The sequence below is a fragment of the Stegodyphus dumicola genome, chromosome 3 (genome assembly GCF_044657685.1).
Source record: "Stegodyphus dumicola isolate Sdum_Otavi_A_Nest chromosome 3, ASM4465768v1".
Taxonomy (NCBI): Eukaryota; Metazoa; Arthropoda; class Arachnida; order Araneae; family Eresidae; genus Stegodyphus; species Stegodyphus dumicola.
The window spans coordinates 94,678,283-94,698,286 of record NC_140770.1 but is presented as its reverse complement, the minus strand read 5'-3'; the positions used below and the strand labels follow the sequence as shown (position 1 = coordinate 94,698,286).

At 31.2% G+C, this 20,004-nt stretch overlaps 2 protein-coding genes across 2 annotated transcripts in view; both read right to left on the bottom strand.

The window, feature by feature from the left end:
- Positions 1 to 19,740, bottom strand: part of LOC118196162 (uncharacterized) — an 89,156-nt gene extending 69,416 nt beyond the window's left edge. Inside the window, exon 1 of the mRNA XM_085813094.1 lies at positions 19,601 to 19,740. The gene's annotated coding sequence lies outside the window, so the exon portion shown is untranslated. The remainder of the gene's footprint in view (positions 1 to 19,600) is intronic.
- The window catches only part of LOC118196161 (uncharacterized), a 60,126-nt gene extending 40,372 nt beyond the window's left edge, over positions 1 to 19,754 (bottom strand). The window contains exon 1 of the mRNA XM_085813093.1: positions 19,620 to 19,754. The gene's annotated coding sequence lies outside the window, so the exon portion shown is untranslated. The remainder of the gene's footprint in view (positions 1 to 19,619) is intronic.
- Between the last annotated feature and the right edge of the window lie 250 nt (positions 19,755 to 20,004).

Here is a 20,004-nt window from a genome sequence, read left to right as displayed (position 1 = left end):
TCTGGATTATGGGTGTCCGTATTGACTTTTGACTGTATTCAGTTTTGAGGACCGTAAAAAATTGGTAGCGAAAATGTATGCGCCAAATCTAGCAAACAAGCCCATTTAACGCCGCACCAAATCTAGCGTACACGCTGATTTCAGACTGTGCAAGTTTATATAGTTCTCTATTTCTTAAGACGCCATTGAAATACTAGTTTAATTTCTAAACCCTTTTTTGAAATTCTATTGATTTAACGATTTGGGAATTGCCTATGATGAAAAGTCTGCAATAGAATTTTAGTTAAAGTGCAGAATCACACACTGTTTGACGCGTTTTTAAGAACTGCACATACTCGGTATCCATGTACACAGCGACCTATTTTCACTTAAAAAAAATCCCAGAATTGCGCAAAAATGGCACTGCGCACACCCTTGACTTTATCTATGTACACAAGGAACTATTTTCACTTAAAAAGTAAAAGAAAATTGACAAAAATCCAATTGTTTTTACCCTTGTAAAAAGTGGCAAACAAATAAGTGGGAGATTTTTCACTTTACCGAGAATTTTTTCAAAGAAAATGCATCATTTATTATAGAAAATTATGTTTGAACAACCAAAACCAATGAGATGAAATTATGCTTTAGCGATAACTCGGTAGCGAAATAGCGATGCAGACATCCATTCAGTTATGTTCAGCAATTTTTATATAAATTATAATAATGATCTGAAATAGTAGTTATTTACTCTTATGCTTCCATTCAGTCATGTTTAGACTTTTTTATATAAATTATAATAAAAAAAAGTAGTATATGAAATTAAACTTTCATCTAAATTAAAACATGAATTTTAAATAGTTATTTACTATTACAGTAGTACTTCTTTTCTTGCATTAAGGTTGCCACAATTATTTTTGGCAGGACTGGCATCAACAATAGTTTGGCGATTTTTTACGGTCCTCAAAACTGAACAGTACCTCAGTTTTTTCTTTCAAAGTTGTTAAATGTAAAGTATATAGAAATAGTGGTTAGAAAGTAGATCTTCATGTAAAACTGAAAGAAATTACAATGGATAAAGCTCTGATTAGGCACTCGGACCAAGCACTTTCAAATGATAAAGTCTATCATTTGAATGCCAAGATGGTGCTGTTAATCTGGTAACAGATAGCAAAATACTAGGAAGAAAAGTCTAAACAGAGATCCTCCCCAAAAGAAAAGAAAGTATTCTAATGAATATTTAAAACATGATTTTCATTCATAAGAGATGAAAAGTTCTCCAGTTCTTTCTGTGTAACAGGTTCCAGTCCTCTTTGAGCACAAGTTTTATAAAATAGAGAGAAAGAGAAGTGTGGGACCTTCAATACTGATCGGCAATTTAGAAACTAAATACCCTAGATACAAACAAAATAAAATACTTTTTGCAAAGATTGTATAAATGTCCTAATATAAAATCTTATCTATTATTAGCTAACTTAGCCAGTGAAAATGCAATTGAAGTGTCACAGAATATGTTGTTAAAAGTGGTAAAAACTACATAGCTGCTGAAAACACTTATAAAATTGCATTTCCTTTTCAAACAATATAAGTTCTCAGGCAATCAAAGGCATGACTGATGACATTGAATCAATAGTAATAGACAGAATGTAAAATAGGCAATTTTTTCCCTAGCCAAATAGATGACAGCAACAATGCATCAAACTTTTTTATTTTGCTTTCTATTGCAACAGACATAAACGGAGAAAAATCTCTTATTGCGCAATCCTTTCGTAGAAAATGCATGAGGGAGGTACATTTTAAATGTTAATAACAATTACTTTTATGAAAAGAATATTGATTGGGCTAACTACAGTAGTTTTTTTTATATATTGAGGGAAGTGCAAGGCAGAATGCTACACAGATTAGCAAGGGGACATCAAAGAAATCACATCTCTTACGCTAGTTTGAAACCACAGCTGCATCCTTATGCAAAGCTTAGTTTTCAAACTTTCACAGTCATTAACAGATCAGTAACAGTTGTTGATTTCATTAAATCCAATGCATTAAACTTCAGACTATTCTAAACATTATGTGAGGCAATGGATAGTTTACATACTACACTACTTTTGCATAAAGAGACTGCCAAAAGGAAAAATACTATATACGTAGATTGTTTGCATTAAGATATAACATTCAAGATGGTACTTTTCAGTTATTGGACTGGATTCAGAAATAGGTGTTTACATACTAACGCAATTTGGCGAATTTTACCATGAAAAGGTAAAGTTACTTATTGGGTACAAGTAGGTGGTTTTTGTGATATTTTTTTTTAAATAAGTTTCCTCAACTATCAATAATCATTGCAAATTGGCAAGCATTACAACATATAAAAAGGAAGCATAATTTAGTAATTTGAAATACCAAATTTCAATCATTAAATAAATATTATGCGATATATTAAAAATAAAACGCATTTTTCTACAAGTCCATTTGCAATTTTTTTGTCCTATTCTTCACCCAAAATACACAGCAATCTGTTTACACTTAAAAAAAATCACAGCATGGAAGAGATACAGCATCGCACAAACTTAAATAATATTAGCTATCTACCAAATGCCTCCCTTTTGCCAATGTTCCTTTTAGAGATTTTGCATAAAAATTCTGTGTTCCTGGAGAAATTTTACCACAGTATTTTACATTGCTGGCTAATTCCACTAGCACATATTTCTGGTATACAACAAAAAGATTGCATATGAAAATAGTGATGTGGCTTGACTCGAGGATTGTTATGAGCATAGTTGTCTGAAAAAGTGTTATGTGCCTGGTTGCCAGAGTTTGGCACATTCTGAAAATTTGGAAAGTTCCACTAAGGTGGTTGCGATAACATGCAAGTACCCAGAAATGTACGCGTGCGTTTGTATCAGGTTTTAATGAAAGTTTCCCGCCGCTGAAAATATCAAATGGACAAACAGTTCGTGTTGGTGTGTTTAATCATATTTTTTCAAAACATGTTTGGCATTTGAAAGAAAGAGACTTGCTTTAGAACACTATACTATGAAATTTGTTAAAAAAATATCCTTATCATTAAGAAAAAGGTGACTGAAATCAAACTAACATGCTACCAGATTATAACCATCGTTTATTTCCAGTTCTGTAGCATAAAATCAGCCACAGGATGTCACCAAATCATATGTACAGCTGTACAGCTTTAGGTACTAATGTTGTATCATATGACACTGTGAAGATTTAGTACCTAAAGTTCAAAAACAAGGACTATGACATTCAAGAAGCAAAGCACTCTGGCTGGCCTACTGATATTGATGAAGCCCACCTGCGAGAACTTGTGAAAAAAGATCAGTACGCAACCACTCGAGAGCTTGCTAAGAAATTAGATGCTAGTGCCATGTTCATTAGTCATGCATGTTTGTATGTAATGATTAGTATTACATTCATGTGGACATGCATACAAACATATATCTCTGAATCCAGTCCTGGTAGCAGAAAAGTACCTTCATGATTTTTCTAAAGAACATTAATTTTAGTTGAACTTGAAATTTCACGATGATAAATGGCTTTAATACCACGTGATGACCAGGTGTGAAAGAATAGTCTTGATGTAGTTCATGCATGTCATAAGAGGCTACTAAAATGGGTGCCCAGCATCTGAGGATATAGTCACGCATTGTGCCCTTGAGGATTATACAAGGCGTATTCGGAAACTAAGTACCATTTTGAAAAAAAAAAAAAAAAAAAAAAATAGTAAAACAATTTTTTCGAATCCAATTTTATTTTTACATGAAAATACACGTCTTAAACTATTTTTCAACGTAGTTTCCGCCAATGATCAAAGACTTGTCATAGCGGGTGGCCAGTTTTTGTATACCATCGTCAAAGAAACTTCCCGCCAGTTTCGATAACCACGACTCCACAGCATTTTTCGTGTCATCATCAGATCCAAAGCGCTTGCCACCAAGCTCGCGTTTCATGTGCAGGAACAAGTGATAGTCGGACGGCGCCATGTCCGGGCTGTACGGCGGGTGATCGAACTGCTCCCAATGAAACTGTCCAATTAACGATTGAGTGACACCAGCAGTATGGGGCCGAGCATTGTCATGGAGCAACACAATTCCTTTACAGAGCATTCCTCTTCGTTTGTTTTGAATGGCACGTCTTAGTTTTGTTAAAGTCTCATAATATCGTGCCGCATTAATGGTTTTCCCTCTGGGAAGAAATTCAGTAAGCAAAACGCCTTTCCTATCCCAGAAGACAGTGCACATGATTTTTTGTGATGACATTGTCACTTTGAACTTTTGTTTTTTCGGAGAATGAGCGTGTCTCCACTCCATCGATTGTTGTTTCGATTCTGGTGTGAAATGACACACCCAAGTTTCATAACCTGTCACAAATTGGTTTAAAAAATTTTCTCCCTCATCACTGTACCGCGTGAGAAATGTCATGGCACTACCAAGTCGCTTTGTTTTGTGAACATCAGTGAGCACTTTTGGAACCCATCGGGAACATAGTTTGCGATAATTCAAGTGGTCAGACACAATTTCGAACAAAACAGTACGTGAAATTTGTGGAAATGCCTCTGAAAGAGTTGTCATTGTGAAGCGTCTGTTCTCATGAATTGCTTCATCAACTTTCCTTACCAAATCATCGGTGACAACAGAAGGCCGACCACTCCGAGCCTCGGCGTGGACATTTGTTCGACCTGCATTAAACATTCTTACCCACTTTCTCACCATTCCATTACTTATCGCGTATTCACCGTAAACTTCTGTCACCTGACGATAAATTTCGGCCGGTTTAACATTCCTCACGTTCAAAAATTTAACCACGGCAGGAATCTCACGGTCAGCGGGAGAACTAATTGTCTTAAACATTTTGAATGTGCACAGCAAACTGAAAACACAACATAGAGCAACCAAAATGGCGACAATTGAAAGTCAGTGAACAAGAAAGACTAGTGCGCATGCGTGAGACGCCTACTACAGCGCTGCGACGGCGCTAGAATGAAATGGTACTTAGTTTCAGAATACGCTACGTATCAGAGGACTAGTCTTCTAGGTTGGGGTTGGGCACAATACTAATCACCCAGCGTTGTAAAAACTCTTCCAAGTAAGAAAACCTCAAAACAAATTTTTACAGACTGATACATTCCTGAGACCTAGCATGCAATCGGACATGAAATTTGGAACACGGAATATACGAACTTTATGTAGAAGTGGAGCAATGAAAATCTTTATTGCCATTCTCATCCAATAGACACTAGACAGCCTGGCCATCAAAGAAATGAGATGGACTGTCAAAGGAGTGATTGATAAATGAAATTTCAGTGTCTATTACAGCTACACATCAATTCGGTACTGGTTTTATTGTTAGTGAGTGAGTTAGGGATAGAGTTATTGAAATTAAACCAGTGAATGAAAGAATTTGGCCATTAAGGGTAAACTACAGAATATTTCAATTATATATACTCATGCTCCCATGGAAGAAAAAGATGAGGAGGAGAAGAATTAATTCTATGATATTCTAGATAAGATTTATACTGGATGTCATTCAAATGATGTAAATCTCATTATGGGAGATTTTAATGCAAAGATCTGAAAAGATGAAAACATTTACTAGATCTACATTTACTAGGGTACTAGTACAAGATATTTACTAGGGTATTTACTAGATCTCGTAGTCTACACAAAGAGGCGAGTAATAATGGTTTTAGGCTTATGGACTTTGCCATTGCATCTAATATGATAATTAGAAGCACAACATTTAAACATAAATATGTACACAAAGCCATCTGGGCAGAACTCGAAACCAAATTGACCACGTTCTCATAGATCTGAGATATAAAAATAGTCTCTTGGATGTATGGACATTCCGAGAAGCAAATATTGACTTTGATAACTTTCTGGTTATTGTAAAACTATGTTGCAGGATAAATAGCTCCTTCAACAAAAAGAGAAAACAAAAACACAAAAGGCTTTATACTGAACAACTAAAGAAAGTGGAGATATGTAGGAAGTACAAAAAAAGAACTATGTGACATAATATCAACTGAGAAGGAAAGCTTGCCAGCATAGAATGCTTGGCATAGTCTTAAAAAGGATCATAATTGAAAACTTCCAAGAGAACAATACCTGAATATTCTGTGAAAAAAACATAACCAATAGTTTAATGAGGAGTGCTTGGCGATAAGAAAAAGGAAAAATGAGGCTTATAAGCTAATGATCCAGAAGCATTTCACTAGAGATCCTAAGAAAAGGTATGAAAATCTAAGAAAAAGGGATACATAAGAGTAAAAAGAAAGCATATCTTGATGAACTATATGGTGAAATTGAAAACCCTAAATACACAAAAGGAGGCTAGAAAATTTTATTAGTTAATAAGTAATGTAAGAGCTAAATTTAATACAAGAACTATAACCATTAAGAAAAGAAGATGAAGAAATTGCCGGAGATTGAATATTCTTGTTCCAAGAACATTTTAAAAAAATCTGCTTGGAGGTAAAGATAATAAAAAGGGTAGATTTAAACACTGAAATAAGATTTTACCGCACATAAGATACTATTTAACTTCATTTGTGAAGATGAGGATGAAGAGATGGAACACAGTCGTATAACCTTCTATGATCATGAACTTGCAATAAAAAGCTAAATGTAAATCAGCTGGACCAGATGGTATCAAAGCAGAGCTATTAAATATTACTAAAATGAAACATTAAAACAATCTATTACATTATTCATGATAAATGGACATAGGAATGAATGCCTACTGAGTGGGAAGAACGGTCTATTTGTTCTATTTATAAAATAGGAGACAAGTTGAAATGTCGTAATTACAGAGAAATTACGACATTCCAACTTCTTTTTTTTATTTTTTTTTAATGCTGACTGATGATGATTGACTAATGATTTTATATGCTGTATTCTATTGAAAAATCTAAGCATATAAATAACATATAAAATTTTCTGCACCAACCTTTATAAAGGTTTGCACAGATATAATTCTAAAATTATTGAGAACTACCAATATGGTTTCCAGAAAGGAAGAATGACTGATCAAATACACTCTATCAGACAAATTTTGGAACGAACAAAGGAATAAAACACTGACACCTGTCTATTGATTTTAAAGCTGTGTATGACAGTTTAATAGAGAAAAATTACTTGAAACCATGTAGGAATTTAACATCCCAAGAAAACTGAGCAGCCTTACAAGAATCACTTCAGAATGTGAAACGCAGAATTAAAATTTTGTCTTTTTTCTAGGTATTTTTAAATGCTGAGAAATCTCTGCAACAGGGAGACTCACTTTCTTGTCTGTTGTTTAACTTTGCACTCGAAAAGGCAGTGAGAGACTCTCAACTAAACACAAGTGAATAAAGAAAGAACAATTTAACTGCTAGCTTTTGCTGATGACATTGATATCATTAGAAAATCTAAATGAGCTGTAATAAAATTGTAAGGCAGATTTTTGTACTGTTGCGAATATTATATAACCATGAAATCTATAGGAAACATAACGAACTTGATATTGTCAAAATTGTAAAGACATCTTATATTAGATGGCTAAGCCATAGTTATAGATATGATGATATATTTCCTGTTAAAAAGACAACTTTCTCAAAAATAGAGAGAAAGTGACGAAAAGGAAGACCATTCACTAGATGGTTAGATAGTGTGGAAAAGAATTTGTCTGACAAAACTCCTTTTATGACCAAAAATTAGATTTTTAGAAATAATAAATTGAACAAAATTACATAAAAATACCTGAAACATTTTAAAAATCTTAATAGAAAATAAACTTTAATTAACAAACAAAGTCAAAGAGAGTCATAATGCATTTCAAGAGACTCCAAAAATTGCTCAAACATTACTTACCTAAATAAAGTGGGGAGGACATATGAAATTAAAATTATTTCAATTAAGATTTCTTTAAAACAATTTCAAAATTATTCTCTGAGAAAGAAAGACATTGGGTTTTCAATAGATTCCTCCTTGAAGGCCGTCATTAAAATAGAAAGTACTGCTTCTACTTCAAATCCAATAACAGAAGAATATAATGAAATAAGTAACAATGTATTGAAATGTTTATTGTAATTGTTCATTCTAATATTACTTAGTATTTAAAAACTGATTTACAACAGTCAAAAGAATAAGACTAAAAATACTCTAATTCAAGTTTATCACCAGCACAAACATATACACACATTGTTTTTGTACATAAGGTATTGAAATGTTTATTGTAATATTACTTAATATTTAAAAATCGATTTACAACAATCAAAACAATAAGACTAAAAATACTCTAATTCAAGTTTATCACCAGCACAAACATATACACATATTGTTTTTGTACATACAGCGCAGCATGGTCATTAAAATGCTACTGTGTCTCAATCTGTGGCTTCTGTCAATATTGTTTTAATTTTTATTATATGCTTGTTGTGGTAAGTATGCTTTGGAGATGTAAAACATCTGCAAAAAGGCATAAAGCAATTATTTTACATTTCTACAATATTTTACAATTTACAGTTAACAAATAAAGAGGGGGAGGAAGAAAGAAAGAAGAAACAATCTGCAAGGGTTCAGATTTTAATGATTGCCTAAAAGGGTCCTTTTAAAGTTTAATATTTTAATATGGTTCATCAGAAGAGATTATCGATAGAGATGGCTCAGGTGGAATAAAGAAATATTCTAAAGGATATTAAATGTATGTGCATGTACACCAATATGGGAAAATTATATATCTTCTGCATATTTAAAAAGTGAAAAAATATGAAATAAAATTCTATAAAAATATTTAATCTTTTTAATTAGAAACATCATGAATTAAATGCATTTTTATTTTACAATATTCTTAAGAAATGTATATATTACTTTTAAATGATTTAATTTAATTATTTACAGACAAGTTAAATGTGAAAGAATAATATTTTACATTTTTCTGAATGCCAACAGACTTGAATGAAAAGCGAAACAACACATTAAAGCAAAAAGACGCAAAATCACGTTTCCAGACTAATAGCTCTTTTGTGCTAATAAACATCAACAAAGTTTACATAGCAGGCACAAAGTAACTAACAGTCATTAAACAAAAGTTTTCAGATGCTGCCAAGACCTTGCCCCCTTCTAATGCCTGTCTTTGGCACATAAGTATTTTCTCTGCAGTCAAAAAATACATGTCTTGCAGCAGATTTTATATTTCATTGTAACATGTTAACAGCAAAGTAATACTGAAGAAAATTCCATTATAGTAAAGAAAATGAGAAAGCTCCTAAACCTGGATTTTAAAATAAAGATTATCAAAGCTCATGAGAAAAAAAAAAAATGTTGAGATATAGCTCAAGAAAAACTGTTAAATTCAACCATTTCCGTGATATTAAAAGATAAGACTGTGTTGTATTTTATATGTGTTGGGTACTGCTCAGTTATGATTACAAGTTGTACACAAACATCGTTTATTCTACATTACTCATCAACTATTCTATATTACAGTTATGGTTAAGATAATAATAGATACAGTTACAGTTACATATATAACATCTCCCTTTTTTATAAAAAATAATAATAGTAGTAAAATTAAACATATTCTTTTAAATAATAAGGTTTCTTAACAGTCCTACCAGATCGAGTGACGTAGTTATGTCCATTTGAAAAATTTGATGATACTATACTTCTTTTGCTATTTGGTGACACAACACTTCTGTTAGATTTTGAAGGACTTACAGGCACATCTAAATTTGAAGTACTCCTACTATTTTCATGTATCTCGGTTTCATCTATAACTTCATTCTCATAGTTGTTTTGTATTGCAAACTCTTCCTGATTAGTTCCTTTAAGAAGGTCTCTTCTGTTCCTTTCTACAATTCTTCCATCTGTTCTTATAATCCTATATGAACGTGGTCTTTCTGCTTCTTCTATAATTTTCCCTCTTTCATTTAGTTTTTTCCCTTTCTCTTTTATGTAAACATGATCTCCTGTTTTCAGTCGTTTTAATGGTCTTACATTCCTATCATAATAACTTTTTTGTAAGATTTGTCTCTTCAGTAAATGTTGTTTATGATCTTCATATCGTTTAGCTTGGACAAAATTCTCTTTTATAGGCATCAATCCATTTACTTTTCTTCCAAACATCAATTCTGAAGGTGACTTAATTTCATCTGAAATAGGAGAGTTACGATATTCCAGTAAAACTAAATATGGATCCTTGTTGTCAACTACAGCTTTTTCTAACATTCGCTTGACAGTTTGAATATGTCTTTCAACCATTCCATTAGACTGTGGGTATTTTGGACTTGAAGTTCTGGTTTCAAAATTCCATCTTCTTGCAAAATCTTTATATTTCCTGCAATTATATTGTGGACCATTATCCGAATATACTATTTTCGGAATACCATGTCTTGCAAAAATTGATTTCAATTGCTTTATCACTGCTACACTTGACAAATCTTCCAAATGTCCAATTTCAACATATTTGCTAAAATAATCTATAACTATTAGATAATCCCTTCCTTGAAAGTAAAAGAGGTCTGTTCCCAATACTTCCCATGGACCATTATGTATTTCTTTAGATATCATTGGTTCTTTAGTATTAGCTTTTTGTAAACTTAAACATGTTTGACAATTCAGTACCAAATCTTCAATTTCTTTGGACATTCCTGGCCAATATAATATTTCTCTTGCTTTGATCTTGCATTTTACTACTCCTAAATGACCATAATGAATTCTGCTTAACATATCTTTTCGTAAACTTCTTGGTACAACAACACAGGAATTTTTAAATATTAATCCATTTGCTTCTGATAGTTTTTCTCTGAAGTTAAAATATGGTTTTGCCAGTTCTGGAACCATACATTTTTCATCTGGCCATCCAGTTTTAATTAATTTTCTTAAAACTTGTAGTTCTTCATCTTTTTCTGTTTCCAGTTGAAAAACTTCCATTTTACCATTAGACATTGGTATACATTCTACAACTAATCCAACATGAGCTTCTATTTCTCCTTCAAAGAAATCAGATCCTTTATCAGTGAATGATCTTGATAATGCATCCGCTATAAAAAGTTCTTTTCCTGGTTTATATTTTATCTCAAACTGATGTGGCTGTAATCTTATACGCATTCTTTGTATTCTTACAGGGCATTTATTTAATGGCTTTTTAAAAATTGATTCCAGTGGTTTATGATCACTTTCCACAGTAATATTTTTCCCAAATATATACTGGTGAAATTTCTCACACGCAAATACAATAGCTAAAGTTTCCTTTTCAATTTGAGCATAATTCTTCTGTGTATCTGTTAATGCCTTAGATGCATATGCCACTGGTAAATTATTCTGCAGTAAGACTGCTCCTAGTCCTTCTTGAGATGCATCTACAGATAAAATTACTGGCATGTTTATATCATAATACTGTAAAACTGGTTTATTTACCAAGACATCTTTTAGTCTTCTAAATGCTTTTTCATGTGTTGCATTCCAGTTCCAGATAACTTGTTTTTTCAACAAATCTCTTAAACATGATGTCAATTCTGATACATTAGGTATAAATCTAGAAACATATGTAATCATTCCTAGGAAAGTTTCTAATTCTTTCACATTTTTTGGTGGTTTTATATCTAGAATAGCCTTAATTTTGTCTTCATCTGGTTTTAAACCATCTTTAGAAAATATATGTCCCATATATTTCACTTCATTCAGCCCAAATTTACATTTATTTAAATTAAATTTAACATTCTTTTCTCTGGCTCTGTCCAAAAACTTCTTTAATCTTGAATCATGTTCTTTTTTATCTTTACCCCAAACTAATAAGTCATCTATATATATTTGAACTCCTTCTAAATCACTAAAAATTTCAGAAAAACTTCTGTGGAAAACTTCTGGTGATTAACTCAGTCCATATGGCAACCTTAAAAAACAATATCTACCAAACGGAGTGTTAAATGTAGTAAATTCACAACTTGAATCTGACAGTTTAATTTGCCAAAATGCTTTGTTTGAATCTAAAATACTAAAGACCTTTGCATTTGTCATTTGAGATGAAATTTTTTTCAAAGGTTGGTATGTGATAATGTTCTCTCAGTATATTTTGGTTAAGGTGCTGAGGATCTAAAGACACTCTTAAATTTCCATCCTTTTTCCTTACTACCACTAATGAATTCACGAATTCTGTTGGTTGGTTAACTTTCTTTATAATACCATCTTTTTCCATTCTTGCTAATTCCATTTTTAATGGATTTAATAAGCTAAGTGGAATTTTCCTACAGGGTTCTATTTTACCAACAGCTCCTGGTTTTAATTTAATATGATATGTATATCCAGTTAAATTCCCAGTTCCTTTAAACAAATCTTGATATCCTTTTAAAAGTTCTGGTAACTTTTCATTAGAATCAGGATTTACTGTACAAATCCTTTGTATTAGGTTTAATTTTTGCAATGTAGGTAACCCTAAAATAGCTGGAACATTTTTATCACATGCTACAACTTGAAATTCTATTTCATCCTTGTCCCCTTTCGATGTTTCACATAATAATTTACATTTTCCAACTACATCAATTGTAGTACCATTGTAATTATTTAAAGTGACTTTTGATTTAGTCAAACATTTCTCTCTTAAATTTAATTGTTTAAATTTAGGCAATGGTAGCACATTACACTGAGCTCCAGTATCCAACTTAACAAATAAATATTTAGATATGTTTACTTTTAGTTTTTCAAACCATTCGGTTTTATTTTTAGAAAATGGATTTATATCTTCTACTGACCCTAAAATATATTCATTACCATTATTATGTAACTCATGCTCTAAATTATTCTGTACAACATTAACATTTTTAAAAGTGCACATTTTAGAAAAGTGATTTTTCTTTTTACAGTACAAGCAAATCTTATTATAAGCAGGACAGTTGTATAACTTATGAAAAGTTCCACATTTTCTACATGGTTTTGGATTATTGTACTTATTTCCTTGATAGTTTGAAGAAGATTTAGTACTTTGTTTTACATGATAGTCTTTCTTACAAGGCTGACTTTTTTCTTCTGAAGGTCGAAATTTATTACGTTTGATAGCTTCTATTTTATTTTCTTCAGTTAAAGTTTTCAGCTGAAGTTCTGCTAATTCAGAAGCTTTACACATTTTAATACATTTCTCCAATGTTAACTGATCTTCCCTTAATAATCTGTCTTTGAGATTTTTATTTAGAATTCCACTTACTATTCTATCCCTTATTAAACTATCTTTTAATTCTGCAAATCCACAGTTGCTACTTAATTTCTTTAAATCGGTTAAGAAATCATCAAACGATTCACCTACATGTTGTGTTCGACAGAAAAACATATGTCTATCAACACTTTCGTTTGCTTTCGGTAGGCAAAAATTTTCGAAAGCTTCAATTACTTTGTCAACATCCTTTTTATCTTCTTCACTTAAATTAAAAGTATTAAATTTTTCAAGTGCTTCTTCACCAATTATATGCAATAAAATAGCTACTTTAATTTCAGGTGATTTAGTAATACCACCAGACGCTAACATATAAATTTGGAATTTTTGTTTCCATTTCTTCCAATTTTCGCCTAAATTTCCTTCGAAACTTAGATTACTTGGTGGCTTTAATCCATCCATATTTAATTTAGGACATTAAATAGTTTATATATACGTATTTTTAGCCACTTCCAATAAAAATAATCAACTCACTTACCAGCGATATAAGTTTCGATTTCATAGTAAACAACTTCCCATGATGTTTTTGTTTAGAACATCTTTACGGAGGCTGCATGGTTCTTGAAAACAGATTTTCTTTTTTTAATCAACCACGGGCTGCGCCATGTGTTGTATTTTATATGTGTTGGGTACTGCTCAGTTATGATTACAAGTTGTACACAAACATCGTTTATTCTACATTACTCATCAACTATTCTATATTACAGTTATGGTTAAGATAATAATAGATACAGTTACAGTTACATATATAACAAAGACTAGTGTAAAAGAGGAAGTTAAAAATGCCTACTTTAGATTAAAAAGAAAAAAGAGAGAGAAAGAGAGAAAAATGAGAAAAGGTCCCATTCATTAATTATATGGCAGATGAAGACATTAACAAGAAAATTCACCGCTGATGTCATATCAGTTTTAACCAGAAGTACATTTCTGAATAATTGTTCCAGTAGAAAATAAAAATGTTTTATTCAAAAAGCCAGTTGTGATTTTTGCACTAATCCTAAGAAACAGTCTTCTTGGCCATGACTTAAGTGTAGTTTGTGTTTCATCTTCCCCCCCCCAAAGAAAAACAACATAATTACAGAAATTACATACATATGTTTGGTAAAGCTAATTGTAATAAAAAAGAGAGGTGCACAATTAGATGTTATAGCAATTTCATACAAAAATTTCAACATTCTACAGCTAATCATTTTGAGTTATGTGAGATATATACGTAAGTACACACAGATGTCAGGAAAAAGCTCCTTTCCAATCTATTTTATATTTGATTTGTGAAAAAAGTACTTTATTGTGCCCATGCATATAGATGCCATGCAAAAAAACCATCCAAATGGATATTTCCGCCGAAATATACCGCAGAATATAAGTCACACTTTTTTCTTTGAAAATAGGTCTGAAAAATGGGATGCAGATCATATGCCGATACTGTGTCTTATATGTCGATATGTCGTTTGTGAATGGGTTAAAATTTCATGAGATGCTGTGAAAACACACAGTGATTAAATCATTTAGAAAGTGTGGCATTAGTAATGCACTAAATGATACAGAGGACAATTTGTTTAATGAGGATTTAAATGCTGATTTAGAAGAGATTTCACGCAACTCTTTATTTAGTTCTCGAGATGAGTGTCTGGATTTTGACGAAGGAAATTAAAAGGTGTTCTTTCCCAGATAGAAGGGGTATTTGAAGAAAGTATTACTTTATATTTAAAATACTGTAAATTCATTTTAATGATCAGTAATAAAGTTTTATCCTTCAAAAATGTGTATAAAAAAGGTGAGTGCGACTTATATGCTGGCAAATATGGTAATAACCAAAATTTTTCATGATTACAATACCTTACTTATTTTGAACAAGGAAGTCAAAATCCCAGTTTTAAATTAAAACCATTTTTATTTACCCCTTACGAAACCACACAGCTTTAAAAAATGTTGATAAAAATAACTGCCGGTTAAATACAAGAATAATCCCAAGGCTTGGATGACAGTTTTTTATTCAAAGACTAGTTCTAAAACTGCTTTATTCCAGTTACAAACATGCCTACTTTGTGAAAAAAAAAATCACTTTTAAAATTCTTTTATTGTTTGCTAATACTTCAGGGCATCCTATTTGTATCAGTGATCTAAATGAAAGGTACTGTTCTGTTATCGGGACTGGATTCAGATATCGCCAAAACATCATCTTTTGGCGAAAAGTTTAAAGCATGAAAATAATCATAAAAATATTTATGATAAAGTTAAGTTGAAGAAAAATAATAACATAACAGATATTCATAAAATTAGAAATTTTTAATGTAAATTAAGTAACTTACCAAAGAATTAAGATTAACATGTAGTCGTAAAACTGCGGATATCATTTAAAATGTCTGAAAACATTTGCGTTTTAGGATACTTTAGCTGCCCCATTAACTCAATTAAATAAAAATATAATTGGTTACTGCCAGTTCTGTGTTGACATTTATTTTGCACCGCTTCATAACTTGTCAATAGTTTGCACATGACAACTCAGTTTCGAGACCGATCAAATTATGGTTAACACAGAAATGTTCAAATCTGGCCTCTGCAAGTTTTTCAGTATTATACCGACAGTCTCAGTATATTGTAGTGCCATCATAATATAAGCAAAGTTTAACATTTCAATAACATTATGCAAAGTTCTAGTAGAGCGGTTAGGTACAGCAATTAAAAAACATTCTTTTCATTCTTTTGTTTCTTGACAAATTCCGCCTCGCACCCACTGGACAGGAATACGACCAGCGTCATTTTTTGACATGAAAACAAACTTTTGTCAGCTTCGACAATATTTCCAGTGCCACCTATTTTAACTAACAGTTGAGACATTAATGCATGGCCATAGACTTCCCTTATGTAGCTGTTCGAGTCAATTACTGACCATATTCAAGGGAAGTTAATTTTAAACATCATGCATAAATTAAATTAATTGCTGTTGTGAAACTGGTTCTCAGTTCTTCAAACCAATTTTGAGAATGTAATCTTAGCCCAAAGAGCATTAGCCCAGATGGGCTGTTAATTTCATTTTGGCATTTTGCATGATATATTTTGTAACACATTTATGAGTTTTTGATTAAGAAACTCAATGATTTCAAAGCAAGCAACGTCAACACTGTATGGAAAAAAAAAAACATTTTTATCTCCAGCATGCAAGACTGTGTATCGGAAATTCTAAAGATATGCTCCTTGAAATATTTTGTGATATTGCTGTTGAACTGAATTTTATAGTTTAAGTACAAAGAACATGATATTTAATGAATAAAGGTAACACAATGTTTGAAAAATGCCCTTTTGAGCATAAAATAAAATCTGAAAGCCTTCAGATTTTTTTTTTTTTTTTTTTTTTTTTCAAAACAGTAGATTCACATGTTCTTTTCCCCCCTTAACAAGTCATATCTTCACATCTCCATTTCAGTGCTTTCTTTGAACTGAAGTAGAGCTTCATTTTATGGTTTTCAGAGCACTTTCCTTCCGAGTGAATAATTTCTCGATCCTGAAATTTTTTGGAAGTTGTTTCAACATTAAATAAGTCCAAAATTTTCTTATCCACAGTAAATACAATGATAATAAAAACGCATGTTACTGTTACATCTTTAGAATTTGTATTCTCATTGCTAATTTTGAAAAAACATTCTTTTACTTTTTTAATACAATTGAACAATTGTTGATACAATGTTTTTTAAAAAAGTAAACATTGTATCAACTTTAAAAGTAAACACTGGCAACTTAAACTAATCTTTTGGCAAGTTTAGCGAAATATTTGATGACGACTAAAGTTCAATAATAGAACAGTACCAAATGAAAATATAAATATGATACATCTACCATCCAATATATACTGTTGTGATTCAACCTATGAATAAAGGTCCGATTGCTGCATTCGAATCATATCTAAGAACTACATTTTCTCAGATGATAACAGAAGGTGACAACAGTGTTATAACGTTACCATGATTTCTGAAAAAAAAAAAAGACGATATTGGTCAATACATACAAAATATTGGAACTTGATGGAAAAAAGACTCAGAACAACGTGTGGGAGAAATTTTCAAACAGTTCCTGCTGTAAGAAACACTTGAAAGATAAGTGTGATATAGTGGTACCTTGTGTACATTATTAATCCATTCCAGATCCTTGGACAAATAACCAAACAAACTTTTCCAATAAAAAAATAATAAAATAAATAATTTGTTCTTATAAAAAATTTCCATTTTTATTATTATAACACTGTTTAATACTAACACACAAATGCAATCTGAGAAATGTATATTGCACAGAAATGAAGCACTACATACAATACTGTAGGTAAATGTTTTCCTGCTATGTTTCTGATCAAAAGCAATTTTACAATATGATCTAATGTCTCTGATCTTTGGTAATCAGTTTTACTCCCTTTGTAGTGTTAGCCAATTTAATGGTGTCTTTGTTTTCCACTACTGTAGATACCATAGTACTCAACATATGGTATGCAACAGCCAAGACATGGATACACATGTCATCATCATACTTTTCAACAATCTCTTTTTTCCCCTCCATAATGGTTCTAATAATTTTCTTTGGTGCTTGACTCTTCTCATTAGCTTTCCCAAAACTCACTGTTAATTAATTTACAAAAAATTTATGTGATAAACATAGAATCACCTGAAAATCCAGAATTATAGTGCAGGTTGTTTACAGAACAGTAGCAACAGGTGTACTGACACTCATGCACAGTCACAGTATTGTCTCGAAAGAGAAAAAAAAGTGTAGTGCATACACTAATAAAACTCGTGCTGAATTCCAACTAAATGTTTTCATGCCCAAACAGGACATGTACCAAGATGGATGTATACTGAGGTATCATTGTATGTTGGTGAAGAAATAGTTGAAATAGTCCTTACTCTGGATCTGAACATCAGCACAGAGGATGCAGAAGAATTGGGGAAAGTGCAAAATCACCCACTGCTTGGCACATTTTTAAGAATTGCACAGGCTCAGTATTCATGTACACATTGACTTATTTTCACTTATAAAAACATCAGAGAATTGCACAAATTTGGCATTGCGCACTCCCTATATAAGTCAAGGGACGTCATATACACCTCGATATATTACCGTATACACATTGATGTATTTTCACTTAAAAAGTCAAAGGAAATTGACAAAAATCCAATTCTTCTTACTCTTGTAGAAAGCACTAAACATGACACACCAAATATTACTTATTAAATATTACTTATTAACCAAATAAGTGGGCGATTCTGCACTTCACATGAAGAATTAACAGATTACATACAGAAAAAGAACTGACTGATATTAATTTGATCAATTTCCCAAAATTAAATAATTGTAGAAGATGGGAATATGAAAAAGATGTTAAAAGAAACACCATTCCATCAATATAGTTTAAAAAGATAATCCAAGCATTTTCTGAATTAAATTGTGGATTTCACCACTGTAATAGACAGAAATGTGATTCAAAGCCATTTTATATATATGTTTATAGAGTCTGAAATCCATTTTATGTTAAATAAAAGCCTAATTAATAAAAACATTATCAAAAAGTATAAAAAATAAAATAAATAACTGGTATCAGAAATGAGTTAACAGGGGATCGCTGGAACGGTATTTGTTCTAAGGCAAAGACTACCTGTATTTACAAAGGCTTAACTTGTAGAAACAGTATTATCATCTCACATGTATATATAAAAAAAATTTAAAAAAAAAAAAAAAAAAAAAAAAAAAAAATGGATATTGCTACTAAATTAAAATTTTTCATCTCTAAATCTGGTCAAAGAAATATGGTCACAGATCATATAAATACTGAAGCTTAAACAATTTAAGACTACCTAACTAAGGCTGTTGTTTTAATATTAATTAATTTTTAGATACACAATATGATGACATTTTATTAATTTGGCATATTCTTGTAGATCAAGGCTGTAATTTTTTGTTATATACTTTTTTTTAACAAAATTACATTTTAATTTGTTTCAAACTTATTATAAACTCAGTGTTTCAGTCAATGCTACTTAAAAGTTCTCAGTACCGGCAAGTATATCATCAACAGTCAATAAATTCTCATATTCACTAATTCTTTCACTACTTTTTTTAATACAAAAGTTTTGGTATAATATTGTAATTATTTTAAATACTAATTTAAAATAATTACAATATAATAATGTTAACCTTTTTTAAAAAAAAATATGTGCCCTCACTGGTTTATTTGACACAAATAATGTCATAACCAATCTTTGTTTGCTTATAATTTTCTGACTTTATTCAGAAAATATTACTTTATTCAATATTTATTCATTTTTCAGGGCAGAATTTTTACTCGATTTAGTTTTTTATAATTTCGAAATGATACTCACAATTGTACTATATTTAAAACACACATTTTGAATTTTATTAATAATTTGATTAGACTTACATAATGAAAAAGTGTTTACCTGACTGCTAAGTTATTTTTCTCGGAAAATTTTCTAGTAGGATTGGTGATAATTACAAGCAAACTCTAGTAATCCATCAAAATTAGTATTAACGAACAAAATTCCACTACTTAATGATTTAAGGAACTATAATAGCCATATGTCCTTCTATCTTCAAAGCAGTGTATATATGTTTCAGCTAAATGAAAACTAAACGTAAACAATGATGTTATTTAGGAAGTAATGAAAAAATTGTAGTAAGTTCAAAACTATTTATGAACTGAAAATTGTATTTGCTACTGAAAGCAAAAGTCTCCTTTATCTTTCTGCTTTTATTCATGATCATCAGAGAAACTTGAAATTTACTATAAATAACTGATAAAGATAAACATTAAAAATTTCCCCC